We start from the raw sequence: 21,899 nt of genomic DNA on the forward strand, positions 1-21,899 counted from the left end.
TGTCCCTGTACTTTCTTCCTGGTGGTAACAGCATCAGGAATGTGGTCAGGGTGGTGTGGTCAGGGTGGAGTGTAGTCAGGGTGGTGTAGTCAGGGTGGTGTGGTCAGGGTGGTGTGGTCAGGGTGGTGTGGTCAGGGTGGTGTAGTCAGGGTGGTGTAGTCAGGGTGGTGTGGGTCAGTGTGTGGTCAGGGTGGTGTGGGTCAGTGTGTGGTCAGGGTGGTGTGGTCAGGGTGGCGTGGGTCAGTGTGTGGTCAGGGTGGTGTGGGTCAGGGTGGTGTGGGTCAGGGTGGTGTGGGTCAGGGTGGTGTGGGTCAGGGTGGTGTGGGTCAGGGTGGTGTGGGTCAGGGTGGTGTGGGTCAGGGTGGTGTGGGTCAGGGTGGTGTGGGTCAGGGTGGTGTGGGTCAGTGTGTGGTCAGGGTGGTGTGTAGTCAGGGTGGTGTGGTCAGGGTGGTGTGGGTCAGTGTGTGGTCAGGGTGGTGTGGGTCAGGGTGGTGTGGTCAGGGTGGAGTGTAGTCAGGGTGGTGTGGGTCAGTGTGTGGTCAGGGTGGTGTGGTCAGGGTGGAGTGTAGTCAGGGTGGTGTGGTCAGGGTGGTGTAGTCAGGGTGGAGTGTAGTCAGGGTGGTGTGGTCAGGGTGGTGTAGTCAGGGTGGTGTGGGTCAGTGTGTGGTCAGGGTGGTGTGGGTCAGTGTGTGGTCAGGGTGGTGTGGTCAGGGTGGAGTGTAGTCAGGGTGGTGTGGTCAGGGTGGAGTGTAGTCAGGGTGGTGTAGTCAGGGTGGAGTGTAGTCAGGGTGGTGTGGGTCAGGGTGGTGTGGTCAGGGTGGAGTGTAGTCAGGGTGGTGTGGGTCAGGGTGGTGTGGTCAGGGTGGAGTGTAGTCAGGGTGGTGTGGGTCAGGGTGGTGTGGTCAGGGTGGAGTGTAGTCAGGGTGGTGTGGGTCAGGGTGGTGTGGTCAGGGTGGAGTGTAGTCAGGGTGGTGTGGTCAGGGTGGAGTGTGGTCAGGGTGGTGTGGTCAGGGTGGAGTGTAGTCAGGGTGGTGTGGTCAGGGTGGTGTGGTCAGGATGGTGTGGTCAGGGTGGTGTGGTCAGGGTGGTGTGGTCAGGGTGGTGTGGTCAGGGTGGAGTGTAGTCAGGGTGGTGTGGTCAGGGTGGTGTGGTCAGGGTGGTGTGGTCAGGGTGGAGTGTAGTCAGGGTGGTGTGGGTCAGGGTGGTGTGGTCAGGGTGGTGTGGTCAGGGTGGTGTGGTCAGGGTGGAGTGTAGTCAGGGTGGTGTGGTCAGGGTGGTGTGGTCAGGGTGGAGTGTGGTCAGGGTGGTGTAGTCAGGGTGGAGTGTAGTCAGGGTGGTGTGGGTCAGGGTGGTGTGGTCAGGGTGGTGTGGTCAGGGTGGAGTGTAGTCAGGGTGGTGTGGTCAGGGTGGTGTGGTCAGGGTGGTGTGGTCAGGGTGGTGTGGTCAGGGTGGTGTGGTCAGGGTGGAGTGTAGTCAGGGTGGTGTGGTCAGGGTGGAGTGTAGTCAGGGTGGAGTGTAGTCAGGGTGGTGTGTGGTCAGGGTGGAGTGTAGTCAGGGTGGAGTGTAGTCAGGGTGGAGTGTGGTCAGGGTGGAGTGTAGTCAGGGTGGAGTGTGGTCAGGGTGGAGTGTGGTCAGGGTGGAGTGTGGTCAGGGTGGAGTGTGGTCAGGGTGAAACAGATCAATGAATCTCTGGATTTCTCTTCCTGAAGTCAACACTGTGGCGCAGCGGTAGAGTTGCTGCCTTAACCATATGTTCCCAAACCATATGTTCCTGCATAGCGAGAAAGATGTTGCATTCTCCGAAAACTGAGGGAGAAACCTTTGTTGTGATTTTTGTGCTTTCTGCCTCCAGACGTTGGCTCCAGATGAGCAGCTGGCCGACAACTTATATATAAGTCACAGCTGATAATGGATCCGGCTTCTTGGAAACTGATTGGATAATCCACCTTCGACCACAAATTGCCCCAATGATTGCCCAAATGATTTTGAAACAACCATTCAACAATAACAGGGTACAAAATGTTCTACCTTTCCTGTAATCTTATTAAAATACTGCACAAAAGGGGAATATTCTAAAGAAAAGAAGATAGACACAAAAAGCTGGAGTAACTCAGTGGAACAGAATCAGAATAGCCTTTATTGTCATCCAAAAAAACAAGTCTTTTGGACGAAGTTTCGTTCCCCACAGTCCAACAATAAGAGCAATAAAAATAAGCAATTACACACACAATCACAAACCAACACAAAACAAAAAAAAGAAACATCCATCACAGTGAGTCTCCTCCAGTCACCTCCTCACTGTGATGGAAGGCCACAATGTCTTTTCTCTTCCCCTGCCGTCTTCTCCCGCGGTCAGGCTTTTGAAGTTGCCACGTTCCAGGCCGCACCGGACGGTGAAAGGTCCGCAGCGGGCCGACCCAAGCCCCGCGATTCGGGGCGGGCGAAGACACTGTCGGAGCTACCGATGTCGGCCCCCACCCAGGGGCCTGTGAGCTTCCGATATCCACGTGGCCCGCGGCCGAAGCCTCCGGAGCCTCCGAAGGCGAGTCGCAGCCACTCCCGCAGTGCCACCACAGCCTCCGAAGGCAGCCAGCTCCGCAGGTGGTGAGCCCGGTCGGCGGGCTCTGTGAACCAGAGCCCCAGGTGGTCCCAGCTGGAGGCCACCAGCTCCAGGTGCATGGCCGATGGTAGGCCGCAGTGGGAACGGAGACACGGCCCAGAAAAAAGGTCACGTCTCCGTTTGGAAGAGACAATTTTACAGTTCTATTTTACAATTTTACAGGCAGCATCTCTGGAGAAAAGGAATGGGTGACATTTTGGGTCGAGACCCTTCTTCAGAAAGAAAGTTGGCTGAGGTATTTTCAGTTGTATAGGACTGGTAGGGTGGGTGACGTGCGATTATAATCCATGGTTTAGAGTCATAGTCATAGAGTGAGGACAAAGACTCTTCAGAGGGATTCTTTGCCACAGAAGGCTGCGGAGGCCAAGTCATTGGATATTTTTAAGGCAGAGATTGACAGATTGTTGATGAGTATGAATATCGAGTAATGGGGAGAAGGCAGGAGAATGGGTTAGGAGGGAGAGATAGATCAGCCATGACTGAATGGCGGAGTAGACTTGATGGGCCGAATGGCCTAATTCTGCTCCTAGAATTTATGAACTTATGAACCTTCGGCCCAACTTGCCCACACTGACCAACTAATCTACATTAGTCCCACCTGCCTACGTTTGGCCCATATCCTCTAAACCCATGCTATTCTTGTGCCTGTCTAAGTGTTTCTTAAACATTGCGATAGTACCTGCAAAAAACATTGCGATGGTACCAAGCGGTTTCTGGAACTGCTTGATGTTAATCCAAATAAAAGATAATAAAAGGAAGATTTTGTTTTTTACACCTTTTGCACCTGCATGATGTCCCAATGTTTCCACAGTTACTGAAATATTTAAAAAATGTAATGTGGAAAATGTAACAGCCACTTTTCACATAATTAGCTCCAACTAAACGAAACAGAAAATGCTGCAAAACCTTAACAGGTCAGGGAGCAGCTGTGGAAAGAGATAGGTTTATGGTGCAGGTGGAAACACTTTGCACCTTCAGAGCCCCAGGTGGTCCCAGCTGGTCCCAGCTGGTCCCAGCTGGTCCCAGCTGGCTTCAGCTGCTGATGTTTCCAGCAGCTTCTGCTTATATTTCAGATTCACAGCATCCACCGATCTTTTTAAATTTTCCACATAAGGAAAATGTATCAGAGGTAGATCTGGAGGCCGAGGGGTGAACTTGTAGAGGTGTATAACAAGACGGAATGTACGAAGAAGGAATATGTATATGAGAGGAACAGACAGGATAAAAGCACAGAGTCTTTCACCCAGAGTTCGGGAACCATGAACCCCAGGTTTAAGGTGAGGGGGGAAAGATTTAATAGGAACCTGAGGGGCAGCTTTGTACACAAAGAGTGTTAGGCATATGGAATGAGCTGCCAGAGGAGGTAGTTGAGGTCGGTCCTCTGGACAGGTACATGGATAAAGTAGGTTTAGAGGAATATGGGCCAAACGCAGGTAGGAGAGACTAGTGTAGAATGGGCATGTTGGTCGGCATGGGAGGTTGGGCCGAAGGGCCTGTTTCCACAGGGTAGAGTGATAACCTCTGGCCACACCTACACCACCTTGGCCATGCTTCTGTCTCACTGTTACCGCCGGGAAGAAGGCACAATAGCTTGAGAACGTTATCTCCATGTTCAAGGACAACTTCTTACCCTCAACCACCCGACACAACCTGACCCCAACCGCAGTTAGCACCCAGCCACTATGCACAATATTGCTTGCACCATCATGGTCTGGTTTCCCTACAATAACTGATCATTTATTATATATTTAGTTGTTATGTTGTTACGTTTAATGTGTCCCAAAGCTGCGTGAGAAGGTAGACACTTGTGAATCAGTGGCTCTCAGATTCCCTCAGTCCTGAGGCTGCAGCGTACACCGATAACCATGACCCAGAGGCAAGGGTGCTCTGAACCCAGCCATAAATGCAAAGTACCAGCTTGCAGTTACACATGCAACCGAATCATCGCACCCTTGCCTGGCCATGTCCATGAATCACATGGATATCCCAACCGTGCAGGCTGTGGCAGAAGCAAAATGTGCATAAAACCAAATGCTGGAAAATAAAGCTGAGTTTGGGGTAACTGTGAAAGGTGCTGCTGCCCCAGCATCTTAAACCCCTGTTCCACTTAGGCGATTGTTTAGGCGACCACGGGTGACTAGGCTGTGGCCACACGGTTGCCGGGGTGTCGCCTGCACGGTCGTGAGTCGTCGCCAAAGAGTCGTAGCGTTTTTCTGGTCGCCGCTGGATTTTGAAATGTTTAAACATTTTCAGTAACTGTTGGTTTGACGCCAATGATCGTAGCTTGACGTCTCCTGACGGGGGCGCTGTCGTAGGTTGTCGCCAGGTGACGTAAGTTGTCGCCGGTGCTGACTTCGGTGAATTCCATTGGCGACTACCTAGGTCATCCTACGTCAACCGGCGACAGGTACCGGCATCAAAACAGAAAGGCCAAAATGACATGAATTGTCTTCAGTTGTTGCCGACAGGGTCGTAGCTTGTCGTTGCTTGTCGTGGGTGGACGTAGGTTGTCGTAGGTGCGGTCGTAGCTTGTCGTGGGTGGACGTAGGTTGTCGTAGGTGCGGTCGTAGGTGGACGTCCTAAGTGGCGACGATTGGGTCACCGGTTGTCGGTAGCTTGCCGTAGCTTGACGTCGACTAGGTGGTAGGTTGTTGTAGCTTGTCGTAGACATTGTCGTGGGGGGGTCCAGTCGCCAGTTTTTCGGCGACCTGCTATGACTATGGCAATTGCCGGCAGTCGCCTAAAAAATCACCTAAGTGGTACAGGCCCTTTAGTACTGAACATCCCATTGATGACAAAAACCCCCACATTCTCTCTCTATCCCTCCCCCCACCCAAGTTGCATCAGCTTCTCGTTTTCACCCAACAAACAGCTACCAATGGCCTGTTTCCATCATCATCATTATTTTTTTGCATATTTTTCATTCATTGTTCTTTATCACTCTACATCATCGTCTATATTTCTTGTTTCCCTTTTCGCTATCTAGTCTGAAGAAGGGTCTCGTCCCGAAACCTCACCCGTTTCTTCTCTCCAGAGATGCTGCCTGTCCTGTTGAATTACTCCTGCTTTTTGCATCTATCTTCGGTTTAAACCAGGATCTGCAATTCCTTCCTACACATCCCATTGACTACAATTGTAATGAAACGGTGTGCCTGACAAACAAACTCTATATGCCCCCGAGTGTGTGGGGAGTGGATGGGAAAGTGGGATAACATGGAACCAGCGTGAACAGGTCGATGATCAGTGTGGACTTGGTGGGCCGAAGGGCCAGTTTCCATGCTGTATCGCTAAACTAAAAGCAGATCGGGCAGCATCTGTAGAGAGGTTTCAAGTGGAGGTCCCTGCATCAACAGTTGCAGTGCACCACCTTGTTTTATGGTAAAATAAAACTTCTTCCTGAAAACCACAGATTCACACATGCATGAAATGTCATCTGGCACCATCCGTCATCTTGTGAGAAATACTGCAGGCTACCATAGTTGCATGTCATGAACATGCTGATAATGTAAAGTTGTGAACTGGATGTGTTTCTAGCTTTCCTGCTGTGAGTTATTCATTTATCAAAACACCCAACTAACATTTTTCAGCAGAGTGGTTTGCTGCAAATGAAAATCATTCACAGTCGCACATGTATCTTGTAAGTCTACACATACCAGCAATTCTCTGATTCTAATTCAAACCATTCTGCTTCCATTAACGCATTAGTTGTACAAGATTTATTTATGAAAAGAGATGAGCCGCAATGTAGACAAAGAAAAGCCGGTGGTGGCACTGGGAGGTTCCCTCTCCAATCTATGAGGCGTACCACTGAGGTGACACCGGGGCTGCAAGGTGGTGCAGCGGTAGAGTTGCTGCCTTACAGCGCTCACTGTGCCCGAGACTTGGGTTCGATCCTGACCACGAGTGCTGTTGGAACGGAGTTTGTACGTTCTCCCTGTGTGGGTTTCCTCCCACATTCCAAAGACGTACAGGTTTGTAGGCTAATTGGCTTGGTATAAATGTAAATTAGCCCCATGTGTGTTGGACAGTGTGAGTGTGTGGGGATCGCTGGTCAGTGTGGACTCGGTGGGCTGAAGGGCCTGTTTCCGCACTGCAGCTCTAAACTAAACTAAACTAAACTAAACTAAACTAAACTAAACTATCTGTGCTTTTCCAAAGTTTTGAATTCCAGGTCAGTGCTCTCAGATTCTTCTTATAGGACATCGGAGTCAGGATCCAGACCAGTATCTGTCCCCATCTTTAGCTGCCCTCAGAATGTGGCGGTGAGCTGCCATCTTGAGTTGATGTTGTCCTTCTGGTGATGTACATCCCGCTCAGGGCGCCACGGTGGCGCAGCGGTAGAGTTTCTGCTTTGCAGCGCTTGCAGCGCCGAAGACCCGGGTTCAATCCTGACTATGGGTGCTGTCTGTACGGAGTTTGTATGTTCTCCTCGTGACCGCGAGGATTTTCTCCGAGATCTTCGGTTTCCTCCCACACTCCACGACGTACAGGGTTGTAGGTTAATTTGCTTAGTGTATGTGTAAATTGTTCCTAGTGTGTGCAGGATAGTGTTAATGTGCGGGGATCGCTGGTCGGCGTGGACTCGGTGGGCCGAAAGGCCTGTTTCCGTGCTGTATCTCTAGACTAAACTAAACTAAGTCATTGGTTAGGGGTTTCCAGGATTTAGATCCATGATTGTAGATATATTTCCAAGTCGGAATGACAAATGACTTGTGGGGGAGGGGGGTAATGATGTTCCCATGTACCTGTTGCCTGTATACTTAGCATACAACATAGAACAGTACAGCACAAGAACACAACCTTTGGCTGTGCCAAACGTGATTCCAAGAACATCTCTTATCCACCCACACATCATAATCATAATCATAATTATAATCGTAATTTATTAGCCAAGTATGTTTTGCAACACACGAGGATTTTGATTTGGCGTACAGTCATACCACAAAAGCAACAAGACACACAACTACATAAAATTGGCATAAACATCCATCACAGCAGCTCCTCCCCATTCCTCACTCAGCACTCGTGATGGAAGGCAATAAAATCTTATCTTCTTTCCTCCTTTCCTCCTGCAGTCTGGGGAGTTGAACCGTCTGCAGCTGGCGATCGATCTCCCACGTCGGGGCGGTCAAAGCTCGCGCATCGGGGCGGTCAAAAACACCTGCGGCTTGGAGTCCCCGAAGGCAGCCGCTAACCAGGGACGGCGAGCTCCACGATGTTAAAGTCCGCAGCTCCTGCAGGTTGGAGCACCAAAGGCCAACCCCTGGCAAAGGGATCGCCCGCTCCCAGATGTTAAACCCCCAGGCTCCATGGTTTGGGAGCACTAGAAGTCCCAAACAAGAGGCCGCCAACTCCACAATGTTAGGCCGCAGTGCAGACGGAGATACGACTCGCAAAAAGTCGCATCTCCGTTGAGGAAAGAGAAAAGAAAAGTTTCCCCCACATAATACAAAACTAAAGATAAACTAAAACATACAAAAACACAAAGAAGGAAAAGACGAAGACACACCTTTGGCGAGGCAGCCATTGTGCGGTGCCCCCTGGTGGTATGTAATCCATATCCCTCTGTTCCCTGCATATGCAAAAGCCTCTTAAAAAAATGCCACTATTAATCTGCCTCAACCACCATCCCTGGCAGCATGTTCCAGTCACTCACCGCCCTCTGAATGAAAAAAGGTTGCCCTGCACATCACCTTCAACCTTTGCCCCTCTCCCCTTCAAGCTATGCCTTCTAGTATTTGATTTTTTTAGTTTAGTTTAGTTTATTGATAGAACGCGGAAATAGGCCCATCGGCCGACCAGCGATCCCCGCACATTAACACTATCCTACACACACTAGGGACAATTTTTACATTTACCAAGCCAATTAACCTACAAACCTGTACGTGTTTGGAGTGTCGGAAGAAACCGAAGATCTCGGAGAAAACCCACGCAGGTCACGGGGAGAACGTGCAAACTCCGTACAGACAGCACCCGTAGTTGGGATCGAACCCGGGTCTCCAGCACTGCAAGCGCTGTAAGGCAGCAACTCTACCGCTGCGCCACCGTGCCGCCCTCCTGCGTCACCTTGTCACCCTGGGAGAACGATTCTGACTGTTTACCGTACCTGTGCCTCTCAGAATTTTATATACTTCTTTCAGCAACATCTGGCATTCCAGAGAAAACTGTCCGAGTCCATCCAAACTCTCCCTGACCTAATACCCCCTAATCCAGGTGACATTCTGGTGAACTCCTCTGCACCCTTTCCAATGCTTCCACACCTGTCCTGTAATGGGGCGAAGTGTACACAATATTCCAAGTGCGGCCTAACCAAAGTCCTATAAAGTTGCATCATGGCTTCCTGACTCTTACACGCAATGCCCCACCTATGTAAGTAAGCATACCACATGCCTTCTTTACCACTTTATCTACTTCTGTTGCCACTTTCAGGAAGCAATGGAGTTGGGCTCCAAGATCTGTCTGTTCATCAATGCTGTCGAGGATCTTTACATTTGACCTCTCAAAGTGCAACACCTTGCACTTGTTTGGACTAAACTCTATTTGCCATTTATCCACACATTTCTGTCCAGGATCTATATCCAACTGTATTCCTTAACAGCCTTCCTCACCCTACATGAATCCAGCAATCTTGGCGTCATCTGCAAACGTACAAACCAACCTGCCTAAGTCATTTATGTTTCTTCACAAACAGCAGCGTCCCAGCACAGATCCCTGTGGATCCACTGGTCACAGACCTGCAGCCTTGATATTGGCCTCCACCACAACCCTCTGTCTTCCATCAGTAAGCCAGATCCAAATTCATATCACCAAATTACTGTTAATCCAATGCACCTCAATCTTCTGGATCAGCCTACCAAGGGGGACTTTACCAAATGTCTTACTAAAATCCACGCAGCCAACATCCAGCACCCTATCCTCATTGACCTCCTTTGTCACCTCCTCAAAAAGCTTGATCAAGATCGGGTAGATGCACAGAGTCTTTTGCCCAGAGTAGGTGAATCGAGGACCAGAGGACATAGGTTTAAGGTGAAGGGGAAAAGATTTAATAGGAATCTGAAGGGTAACTCTTTCACACAAAGGGTGGTGGGTGTATGGAACAAGCTGCCAGAGGAGGTAGTTGAGGCAGGGACTATCCCAACATTTAATAAAAACTGTTAGACAGGTACATGGATAGGACAGGTTTGCAAGGATATGGACTAAACACAGGCAGGTGGGACTAGTGTAGCTGGGATATGTTGGCCGGTGCGGGCAAGTTGGGCCGAAGGGCCTGTTTCCACTGTATCACTCTATGACTCTAATACTAATTTAGTAAGACACGCCCTGCTGTGTACAAAGCCATATTTAGTCCCTAATTAACCTTTTCTTCTCCAAATGGGAATAAATCCTCCACAAAGTATCCTCTCTAATAGCTTCCCTCCCACTAACACTGGGTTCACCAGCCTTTAATTCCCTGGATTCTCTCTATTTCCCATCTTACATAAAGGAACAACATTAGCTACTCTCCAATACTGTGGAACCGCTCCTGTGGCTATCGAGGGCACAAAAATCTTCGTCAAGTCTCCTGCAATGTCCTCTCTTGCCTCACTCAATAACCTGGGATAACTCACATTAGTCCGAGAGATTTATCCACCTTCATGCTCTTCAAGCGCTCTACCACTCCCTCCTTCTTAATCTCAAACTGCCGATGCGTATTAATGTTCTCTGCACTTATCTCACTGTCCTCCACATCCTTCTCCTTAGTGAAATCAGATACAAAGTACTAATTTAGCAGCCTTTCTACGTCTCCAAACACCGACTACAAATCCCCCACTTGATCCTTGAGTAGACCTATTGTCTACCTGGCTACCCTCTTGTTTTTAATATTGGGGTCAAAAGCTTTGGGATTTTATTTAATCTGTCGCGGCCAAAACCATGCTCACAGGTTTGAGAAATGCTGCTGGAAAAAGTGGGCCAGTGAAGTTAATTCTCCATTTGATGCACACTGGCATTATTGGTGGAGGAATGTACAGGTGGTGAATAGATGCTAGTCAAACAGGCTGCTTCCATCAGGAAGGCATCGTTTCTGGAGTGTTGATGGAGTGCCCTGCTTCTTCGTGCCCTAGATTGCACCTTGATAATGATGGATGTGCTTGAACTGTTAGCATGTGACTCACTCACTGCAGGGATCTAACCATGGACGTTGCCTGGCTTGTGGTTTGTAGTTCGAATGTCTTTGCAACATCTCAGCCCTTTCATATATGTTTTCCAGGTCTTGTAGCATGCAGGCATGGGCTTGTTCATTTTCTGATTATCAGGTTTGTGGGTCAATTGGCTTTTGAAAATTGCCCCTTGTGCGTAGGATAGAATGTGTACAGGTGACCGCTGGTCGGCGCGGACGCATTCGGTCGAAGAGCCCGTTTCCATGCTGTATCTCTAAACTAAACTTAAACAAAAATTCCCCATTCTTATTCAGAGTTCCAGCTTTTGACTTTCAATAGTCAAACAGTTATAGAGTGATACAGTGTAGAAACAGGTCCTTCAGCCCTATTTGCCCACACTGACCAACAATGTCCCAGCTATACTAGTCCCACCTGCCTGCGTTTGGTCCATATCCCTCCAAATTTGTTCTATCCATGTACCTGTCTAACTTTTTCTTAAACATTGGGATAGTCCCAGCCTCAACTATCTCCTCTGGCAACTCGTTCCATACACCCACCACCCTTTGTGTGAAAAAGTTACCTCTCAGAATCCTATTAAATCTTTTCCCTTTCACCTTAAGCCTCTGGTCTTCGATTCACCTACTCTGGGCAAGAGATTCTGTGCATCTACCCAATCTATTCCTCATGATTTTATACACCTCTATAAGATCACCCCTCATCCCCCTGCACTCCAGTGAATACAGTCCCAGCCTACTCAACCTCTCCCTGTAGCTCAGACCCTAAAGTCCTGGCACCATCCTCAAAAATCTTCTCAGTACTCTTTCCTGCATGACATCTTTCCCAGTACGTGGTGCCCAGAACTGAAAACAATACTCTAAATGTTGGCAACATCCTCATAAATCTTCTCTGTACTCTCTCCAGCATAGCATCTTTCCTAGAATGTGGTGCCCAGAGCTGAATACTCTAAATGTGGCCTCATCAACATCTTAGACGATTGCAACATGACCTCCCAACCTCCATGCTCAATATTCTGACTGATGAAGGCCAATGTGTCAAAAGCCTTTTTGTCCACATCTACCTGCGACTCGACCTTCAAGGAACCATGCACCTGCACTCCCAGATCCGTCTGCCTGGAGCTCTACCATTCACTCTGTAGGTCTTCAATGGATGATGGCTTGTTCACAACACTGCAGGCTCACCTCATCTAATAAGATGCAGAGGCAAATGAATGGTGGAAACGAGCTTTCAATTGCCTGTCGAGACTGGACAGAAATTTCCCAGAGTGATTTTTGCTGATGGTTCCATGTTCATTTCTAGCATTTGCATGACTGTGGAGTGTGGAGTGATGGAGTGTGGAGTGTGGAGTGTGGACTGTGGAGTGTGGAGTGATGGAGTGTGGAGTGTGGAGTGATGGAGTGTGGAGTGTGGAGTGTGGAGTGATGGAGTGTGGAGTGTGGAGTGTGGAGTGATGGAGTGTGGAGTGTGGAGTGATGGAGTGTGAAGTGTGGAGTGTGGAGTGATGTGTGGAGTGTGGAGTGATGGAGTGATGGAGTGTGGAGTGTGGAGTGTGGAGTGTGGAGTGATGTGTGGAGTGTGGAGTGTGGAGTGTGGAGTGTGGAGTGTGGAGTGTGGAGTGATGTGTGGAGTGTGGAGTGTGGAGTGTGGAGTGTGGAGTGATGTGTGGAGTGGGGAGTGTGGAGTGTGGAGTGTGGAGTGTGGAGTGTGGAGTGTGGAGTGATGGAGTGTGGAGTGTGGAGTGATGTGTGGAGTGGGGAGTGTGGAGTGTGGAGTGTGGAGTGTGGAGTGTGGAGTGTGGAGTGTGGAGTGATGTGTGGAGTGTGGAGTGTGGAGTGTGGAGTGTGGAGTGATGTGTGGAGTGGGGAGTGTGGAGTGTGGAGTGTGGAGTGTGGAGTGTGGAGTGTGGAGTGTAGAGTGAATGACAATGGTGGAGGTTGGAAAGGTTCTGATTGACATTCTCCATCTGTTGTGAATAGGCTGCAGGGTTGTGGGGTAAATTTCCTTTGCTTTGTATTGTTGGTGTAAATTCACAACTAGCACAGAACAGACCATAGAACAATACAGTACAGTACACAACAGGCCCTCCAGACCACAATGTCCATGCCCAACATGATGCCAAGTTGAACTAATCTCCTCTGCCTGCACATATCCCTCCATTGCCATGTGCCTATCTAAAAACTTATTTGTCAAGGTATTGACAGACCTCCAAAAACTTTATATAAATTAAATGTTTTTCTATACAAAATAAGAGCATTGGTTAAGTAACAAAACAGAGAGTATTATGGGGTGGGGGACGTGGAGGAGAGACTGAAGTCAAAACTTAGTTGGAGAATGAGCTAATCTTGCATTTAACGCATATTTTCTTACTCCATATTTTCTTATTCCACTGGTAATATGGGGAATTGCATGGCCCTTAATATTGTGATCATGCCATCTGATAATGTGTGCTTGTCTCAGTTTTGTGCGTCACATTGTTTTGATCTTCTAGAAAATTAGTTTAGTTTAGTTTAGTTTAGAGATACAGTGCGGAAACAGGCCTTTCAGCCCACTTAGTTTGCGCCGACCAGGGCGCACTAACACTATCCTACACACACTAGGGACAATTTACAATTTTACCAAGCCAATTAGCCTACAAACCTGCACGTTTTTGGAGTGTGGGAGGAAACCGGAGAAAATCCATGCAGGTCACGGGGAGAATGTACAAACTCCCTGGAGACAACACCCGTAGTCAGGATCGAACCCGAGTCTCTGGCGCTGTAAGGCAGCAACTCTACTGCTATGCCACTGTGTGCTCCTTGAAAGGAGCTTTGTCATGTCATTGTGACTGACAGCACTGAGGTGCACTTGAAACTGCATTTAACCTTGATGGCAGTGACTTTACCCTCCAGAGATTAATGTTCATAATCAAAGACCTGAACTGAACTTTGTACACGTCAGGAATTGTAAAGCATGTTTGAACTAACAGCAGGAAGTTCATATTAAAGCTAATTTTTGCCCTCTGGTGATCTGAGGAACATTGCATGTTGACTTTAGTTTGTGGGCATGCAACAACAATGTAATGACAGAGCTCTGCTCTTCTGTTCCCACACCTGGTTTGTGTCAGTAATGGCTTAGACAGAGCAGATAGTTACCACTGAGATCAGAGCAACATGTGTTGACATTTTAAATGAAGACACATAGAAAATAGGTGCAGGAGGAGGCCATTTGGCCCTTCGTGCCAGCACCACCCATCACCAAAGCGATACCAAGCTTTGGTATCGAACGATACCACCTGTCACCAAAGAAATGGATACATAGGAAGATGAGAAGAGAAAGAAAATATGGGAGAATGAACGGAGGCAATGGAAGGAGTCTGGTAGAGAAACACTACTTCTACACCCCAGTGGGAGGCACTGTGTAATGACAGACAATATTGGAAAAGGCCTAAAAAAGGGAACGACTAAATGCTTCAAAATGTTATCAGGGAGAGCAAGGCCATTTAAGTTGCTTGTTGCTCTGGTAGAGTTCCTCCTCTTGGCCGGAAGGTCACAGTCAAATCTTCATTTTTCGGTATCTAATAGATCCCACAGAACTAATCAAAGAAGTCAATTAGTCTTCTCCACATTTCTCAAGGCAATAGTCACGTCTTCACAAAGCACCATTCACAACCTCAGGTCATTCCAAAGTTCTCTTCCACCAGTGACGTATTTTTGCACCCTGGTACTGCAGGCAATACATGGCACACTCTCACACCAACAAGCTGCTACCCGCCAGGCAGTTTATGTTGCTGATGGTAGTTGTGAAATAATGTCCACCAGGGAGGTGGGAGATAACATGGGAACACAAGGGACTGCAGGTGCTGCAGTCTAGAGCAAAACACAAACTTCTAGAAGAACTCAACAGGTCAGGCAGCATCTGTGGAGGAAAATGGACAGATTAAAGACCACTGCCACTCATCTCCCCCCCCCCCCCCACTTGACTCAACCACCAATCCCCCATCTTACCTGAGTCAACCAATCACTTGCCAGTGCTTGCCCCACCCTTTCCCCTCACTCTCGTTACCAGGTTTCTTCCCCCACCCCCAAGGAAGACTCCTCCAGTTACAGACTCCTCGGCTGTAAGGCAGCAGCTCTACCAGCTGCACCACTGTGCCGCCCATCAGACTGGGCCTGTCCATCTCCTGAAGATAGACACAGAACGCTGGAGTAACTCAGCGCGACACCCATTCCTTCTCTCCAGTGATGCTGCCTGGCCCGCTGAGTTACTCCAGCTTTTTGTGCCTATCTTCGGTTTAAAGCAGCATCTACAGTACCTTCCTACATATCTTGTCCATCTCCCCATCAGTTCCCACTGCTGGGCCTGTGGTATAGTGGCAGCGAGTAGAGCTGTTACCAAACAGTCTTTCCAGGTGAGACAGAGGTTCACCTGCACCTCCTCCAACCTCATCTATTGCATCCGCTGCTCTAGATGTCAACTTATTTATATCGGCGAAACCAAGCGCAGGCTCGGCGATCGCTTCGCTGAACACCTGCACTCGGTCCGCATTAACGCAACTGATCTCCCGGTGGCCCAGCACTTTAACTCCCCCTCCCATTCCCAGCCTGACCTCTCTGTCATGGGCCTCCTCCAGTGCCATAGTGAGGCCCGCCGGAAATTGGAGGAGCAGCACCTCATATTTCGCCTGGGCAGTTTGAAGCCCGGTGGTATGAACGTCGACTTCTCCAACTTCAGATAGCTCCTCTGTCCCTCCCTTCCCCTCCTCCTTCCCAGATCTCCCTCTATCTTCCTGTCTCCACCTATATCCTTCCTTTGTCCCACCCCCGACATCAGTCTGAAGAAGGGTCTCGACCCGAAACGTCACCCATTCCTTCTCTCCTGAGATGCTGCCTGACCTGTTGAGTTACTCCAGCATTTTGTGAATAAATAGAGCTGTTACCTTACAGCTCCAGACACCTGGATTCGATCCTGACCTCGGGTGCTTATGTTAAGCAGAGTGTTCCGCCAAGTTAGATGATGAAAGCTTTTTGACGTGAAACATTAAATCTTTTTCTATCTCCACAGATGCAACCTAACCTGGGCAGCACAATGGCGCAGTGGTAGAGTTGTTGCCTTACAGCGCCAGAGACCCAGGTACGATCATGACTACGGGTGCAGCCGGCTTATATGGAGATGATACATTCTTCCTGTGACCGCATGGGTTTTCTCTGGGTGCTCTGGTTTCCTTCCATATTCCAAAATGTGCAGGTTTGTAGGTTAATTGACTTTTATGAATTGTCCCTAGTGTGTAGGATAGAGCTCGTGTGAATGGGTGATGGTTTGTTGGTGTGGACTCAATGGGCCGAAGGGCCCATTTCCACATTATCACCAAACCAAACCAAACTAGCTGAGTGTTTCTGGTACTCACTGATTTGGTTTCAGATTTCTAATATCTGCATATTTTTGCTTCATTTGCTTCTGATGACAGTCCCCAATGCCATATCAAAGGATCGGCATGTCTGGGTCTGCAGCGTATGGATGCACCAGAGGTCAGTGGTGCTGCTAACTGTGGTCACAGACTGCCTCCGCTAATGGTTGCTGAGAGGTTGGAAGGTAGACTTCCCATCCACCTCACACCAGCATGTCTGGGATATCTCATGTGGCCCAAATGATTTGATTGAAATGTCCTATTTTCATAAGAAAGATAAGTTAAACTGGTGCAGCTGAAAGAGCTGGTGTGGGTCTCTGATGATGCTGGCTGCCTTTTTGAGGCAGCGACTCCTGTAGATCCTGAAGGACTGGGCAAGCTAGATGCAGGATAAATGTTCCCAATGTTGGGGGAGTCCAGAACCAGGGGCCACAGTCTAAGAATAAAGGGGAGGCCATTTAAAACTGAGGTGAGAAAAAACTTTTTCACCCAGAGTTGTGAATCTGTGGAATTCTCTGCCACAGAAGGCAGTGGAGGGCAATTCACTGGAGGAATTCAAAAGAGAGTTAGATAAAGCTCTGGGGGCTAGCGGAATCAAGGGATATGGCAGGCATGGATTACTATTGTGGATGATCAGCCATGCTCACAATGAATGTTGGTGCTGGCTTGAGGAGCCAAATGGGCTCCTCCTGCACCTATTTTCTATGTTTCTATCCCTTTGATGGTGGGGAAGTCCGTACCTGTGATGGTCCGGGCAGTGTCTTTTTTTGCAATCTTCTTTGCTCCTGGGCATTCAAGTTGCCGAACCAGGCCGTGATGCAACCAGTCAGTATGCTTTCTACTGTAGGAAGGAACTGCAGATGCTGGTTTAAACTGGAGATAAACACAATAAGCTGGAGTAACTCAGCGGGTCTGGAGAAAAGGAATACATGACGTTTAGAGTTGAGACCCTTCTTCACACTGAGAGTCAGGGGAGAGGGAAACAAGAGATACAGACGGTGATGGAGAGAGATACAGAACAATTGAATGCAAAAAGTAACGATGATAAAGAGATCAGGCTATTGCCAGCTATGGCCTAGATGAAAACGAATTACAGACAATGAGACTCAACAAGACGACTTTGAAGCTAGTACAATGATTTGGGAAGGAGAGGGGATGCAGGGGTTACTTGAAGTTAGAGAAATCAATATTCATACCGCTGGGGTGTAAGCTATCCAAGTGGAATACAAGGTTCCTAAGATACTGATTTTCACATTTGTTTACTCATTTCATTTTGTTCTGATTTTTCCTACCTTCTTTGAGATGGTTATTACCCAGCACTGAGTCCCAAGTGGAACTCGAATCTCCTGATCCGATATCCTGGAAGAACTTTGCATTAGAAGCATCATCTTTGTTCTAAGGGTGGCTAACTTACCTAACACAACTCCAGTTGTTTGAATTTAATAACAAGGAACTGCAAATGCTGGTTTATACAAAAGATAGACACAAGATGCTGGAGTGGCACAGCGGGTCCCTCAGTAACTCAATGAGTCGCTGAGTTATTCCAGCATTTTGTGTCCATCCTGTTGTTTAAAGTATTTGCTGACCTAAATTGTAAAGGTAAGTGGCTTATATCTTTAATTTTAATTTTCATAGGTAATTTCCAGTTTTAACACATATTATTATCTTTTTCATTATCTATATCCTTTTGAACTTTTACCATAGAATTTCAAAAGGCTTTCAAGGGTTATTGGTGCTGTCTGGCTGTCCCCTGCAAGATGACCAAGGTAGTGAAGTCACAGTAAGCATGGAGAGGAAACGTTCACTGCAGCCACAAGAAGAACAGGAGGCGTGGGTGCAGGGGATGGGCCCATTGCATCTGATGCAGAGTCCTGGCAAACAGGTTTTTCAGTTTTTAGTTTTAGAGATAAAGGGTCGAAACAGGCCCTTTGGCCCACCGAGTCTGTGCCGCCCAGCGATCCCCGCACATTAACACTATCCTACACCCACCGGGGACAATTTTTACATTTACCAAGCCAATTAACCTACATACCTGTACGTCTTTGGAGTGTGGGAGGAAACCGAAGATCTCGGAGAAAACCCACGCAGTCACCAGGAGAACGTACAAAGTCCGTACAGTACAGCACCCGTGGCCGGGATCGAACCCAGATCTCTGGCGATGTAATCGCTGTACGGCTGCAACTCTACCGCTGCGCCACGATTTTCTCGTACAATGCTGATAGATGGTATGGAGCTACCACACAGAAGCTGCCACACAGTAAAGGCATTCAGAGGTTTCTTCAAAGGTTCAATCAACTGTTCAGTGGTTAGAAACATAGAAAATAGGTACAGGAGGAGGCCATTTGGCCCTTTGAGCCAGCATTCAATGTGATCATGGCTGATCATCCACAATCAGTAACCCGTGCCTGCCTTCTCCCCTTATCCCTTGATTCCACTCGCCCCTAAAGCTCTATCTAACTCTCTTTTAAATTCATCCAGTGAATTGGCCTTCTGTGGCAGAGAATTCAAAAAATTCACAACTCTCTGGGTGAACAAGTTTTTTTCTCATCTCAGTTTTAAGCAGCCTCCCCTTTATTCTTAGACTGTGGCCCCTGGTTCTGGACCCCAACATTGGGAACATTTTTTCTGCATCTAGGTTGTCCAGTCCTTTTATAATTTTCTACGTTTCTATAAGATCCCCTCTCATCCTTCTAAATTCCAGTGAATACAAGCCCAGTCTTTCCAATCTTTCCTCGTATGACAGTCCCGCCATCCCGGGGATCAATCTTGTGAACCTACGCTGCACTGCCTCAATAGCAAGGATATGCATCCTCAAATTAGGAGACCAAAACTGCACACAATACTCCAGATGTGGTCTTACCAGGGCCCTGTGCAACTGCAGAAGGACCTCTTTACTCCTGTACTCAAATCCTCTCGTTATGAAGGCCAACATGCCATTAGATTTCTTCACTGCCTGCTGTACGTGCATGTTTACTTTCAGTGACTGGTGTAAAAGGACACCCAGGTCTCGTTGTTCTTCCCATTTTCCTAATCTGACACCATTGAGATAATAATCTGCCTCCTTGTTTTTGCCGCCAAAGTGGCTAACCTCACATTTATCTACATTTTACTGCATCTGCCATGCATCTGCCCACTCACTCAACTGTCCAAGTCATCCTGCAACCTCCTAGCATCTTCTACACAGTTCACACTACCACCCAGCTTTGTGTCATCTGCAAATTTGCTAGATAAATTATCTCATATGTATATATTCATTGTTTTGCACCAGTTCAGTGAAGTATTACCACACTTAAGCACAATTCTCGATTAGTACAAAGTGCATTGGAATAGTCCACTGTGACTGCATGCAAGAGTCGTCAGGTTTTGGCCCCATTTCCAAACTCCAGTCCAGTCCGCACGCTGGGTCTCCTGGAGCCCGATCCAGGCGAGCCCCAGGCTGCTGCAGGTCCTCCAGCCATCGCCTCCGTCCGCATCGTCCAGTGAACCGTCGTCCCTCTCCGCGCCCGGCCGCTGTCAGCCTTCGTGTCCCGAGATAGTGGACCTCCCGCAGCGGATCTTGAGGGCGCCAAGTCTCACCCTCCTCCCTTCTCCCATCAGTCAAAGGTACAGGAGTGTGGAAACGCACAGCTCCAGATTCAGGGACAGTTTGTTCCCAGCTGTTATTAGGCAACTGAACCATCCTATCAACAGCTGCAGAACGGTCCTGACCTCCAGTCTACCCCATTGGAGACCATCATACTATCTTTAATCGGACTTAATTCGACTTTATCTCCAACTAAGAGTTATTTCCTTTATCCTGTATGTGTACACTCTGGATGGCTTGATTGTAATCTTGTAGAGGGCAGGGTATAGTGGAGACGCCCCTCCACATAAGGGATTCTGTGTACATTTCTGTGTAAATTTGGAAATGAATATTTGCATTGAATGTGTAACCTCCGGAAATATCGCATGGGGTTTTTGAAAAGAAGATGTTTTGTAAATATTTATTACTTGAATAAAGTATTTTTTGATATTAAAAAAAAATGTACAGTCTTTTTGCATAGTATGCAACATAAAGCTTTTCACTGTACCTCGTGAAAATAATAAACTAAACTAAACTAAACTGAACTGGACTGAAGCAGGTGCTGTTCCCCCAGCAATCATCCTCTCTGCCTTCCCCCAGCAGTCATTCTCTCTGCAGGTGCTGTTCCCCCAGCAGTCATCCTCTCTGCCTTGCCCCCAACAGTCATCCACTCTGCAGTGAGTGGATACCACCTTGTGAAGATGCCAGGCTGGAGGAAGTGCAAGTGAGTTACTGCTTCTCTGAGAGACTATTTGGGTAGCTGGATGATGGGCAGGGAATGGAAGGGGTGGAAGACCAAGTGTTGCAACTACAGACAATGCTTTGCTGAACTCTTGCAATCAATCATAGGGTCATAGAGTGAAACAGCATGGAAACAGGCCCTTCAGCCCAACTTACCCACACCGACCAACACACCCCATCTCCACTAGTCCAACCAGCCTGCTTTTGAGCCATATTCCTCCAAACCTGTCCTATCCACGTACCTGTAAACTTCACAGATTGATCCTGAGCCAGCCACTGTAATCTCGGTGTAACTCTGGCCTGTCTGTGGTCTGCTGCACTGTTCCAATGTGTCCCAGCACAGGCATCGTTTGTGTGTTCTCATTTTTCCCATCTTTCATTCCCCCCATATTGCTGTATCTTCATCTTTTTGATTACAACTTCTTCATTTTAACTAATGTCAGTTAAATATTTGCCACTGAGAAGGAACAGACCTTTTCTCTGTTGCCGTTCTGTCTGATCCACTTGATTATGGAGCGAGAGAATGTCCAAAATAAAAGTTGTCCAAGTGCCATTTTAGCAAAGTACGTGGAGTTAAGGATTGTGCCAAGGTGGTTAGCAATCTTACAGACTAATGCACGATTTACATTTCAACTCCTTTAGTTTTTAGGTCCAGACCTAAGAGAACTTTAAAAAGAGAGAGGAAGGAACAGAAGATGGACACAAAATGCTGGAGTAACTCAGCGTGTCAGGCAGCATCTGTGGAGAACATGGATAGGTGACGTTTCACAGAGTGCTGGAGTAACTCAGCGGGTCAGGCAGCATCTCTGGAGGGAAGGAGTGGGTGATGTTTCGGGTGGAGAACCTTCAGACTCCACCAGCATCTGCAGTTCCTTCCTACACTGAAAGGAACCGAGGCTGATTGTGTAAGGGACAAAGTGAGGTGGAGACGTGGGAGAGAGCGAGTGGGGAAAAGGGACAAGATAAAGCAAGGTGGTGGAGGAGAGAGGAAGGAGGGGGCAAAGACAGAGGGAGGGACTGGGGAAAAGAGTCCGGCAGAAATAGAGGGAGGTGTGGAGTTGTGTAGGGTTTGGGAAGGAATGATGTGAGGCAGGATGGGTAGAGAGAGTAATAGTAAGAGAGAGCACATCAATGAAATGGAGGGAGAGGAGCAAGCAGGAACATGGTCTTGGTGCGAGTCCTGATGTTGGGCAGACACACCTGTGCTGCTGATGCCCAGTCAATCTAACATCTAAGCACTAGCAACTGGAGATGCTGCTTTACAATCTTAAATTTAGTCTCTGAGTCTGAAACATTCTTCATATCAGAAGGATTTAAAGGGTACATGACACAGGGTATATGTTCATGGACTTAGGTTGCTGATCAAGCCGGGTGACTGTTGGTCAGCACGGACTCAGTGGGCCGAAGGGCCTGTATCTCTGAGCTAAACTAAATGAA

The sequence above is a fragment of the Rhinoraja longicauda genome, chromosome 27 (genome assembly GCF_053455715.1).
Source record: "Rhinoraja longicauda isolate Sanriku21f chromosome 27, sRhiLon1.1, whole genome shotgun sequence".
In the NCBI taxonomy this organism is placed as follows: Eukaryota; Metazoa; Chordata; class Chondrichthyes; order Rajiformes; family Arhynchobatidae; genus Rhinoraja; species Rhinoraja longicauda.